This window comes from Terrapene carolina, unplaced genomic scaffold, assembly GCF_002925995.2.
Source record: "Terrapene carolina triunguis isolate 2854851 unplaced genomic scaffold, T_m_triunguis-2.0 Scaffold148, whole genome shotgun sequence".
NCBI classification, from domain to species: domain Eukaryota; kingdom Metazoa; phylum Chordata; order Testudines; family Emydidae; genus Terrapene; species Terrapene triunguis.
In genome coordinates, this window is record NW_020664499.1 from 725,382 (window position 1) to 726,136 (window position 755).

Below are 755 nucleotides of genomic sequence, written 5' to 3' on the forward strand. Positions count from 1 at the left end.
GAGATAGGTATAGACCTACACACCATCACAGCACGTTTCTTCTTGGTTAAAAGCAGTAGATGGAAATAAAACATTAAAATGGCAGCGTTATCCTGCAGAGGACAGTGAATAAACGCTTAACTTTTCATCCGAGTGGCTGCTTCGGAAGCCTTTTGCTTGTGTGAAAGATTTGTTGTTTGTGGTCCAACCCCCGCAAAGTAAAACTGCCATTTCTTTTATGCCCTCCAATTCTGCTCGTAAGACAAAGTCAACAATGCTCTGCTGCTGCTCCCCTGCCTCATCCACCCTGTAGCGAGTGTGGCCAGATGGTAGGTGGTTTCAGCAGCTCTTATCCATGTGAGACATATACACTTTACTCTTCTTGTGAACACTATCCACAATAGTTCACTCTGCCAAGCCCAGGAGCCATCAGATATTTCAGGTGAGGGGATGATAAAAGGAATTCAGTTTAAAATAAAGAAACCACTATACAACTTTCAGATGAAAGTGTTTATTTTTTTTAATCAAGTTATATTCTCTTACATATTACTTTGACAGGTCACTATTAATTTTATGTCTTTGGGAGATACAAAATAAGGACATATTAAACAGTCCTATCGGCCACCTCCAGACTGCAGCAGGGTTTTCTGGTAGCTCTCTCATCACCAGCAAAGCCAGGTGATTACACTGCTCTACAGCCAAAATGCTCCTGAAATAAATGTAGTCAAATTTTACTAATTCTGGGTCACTGAGAACGAAAATGATGCTTAAAATTG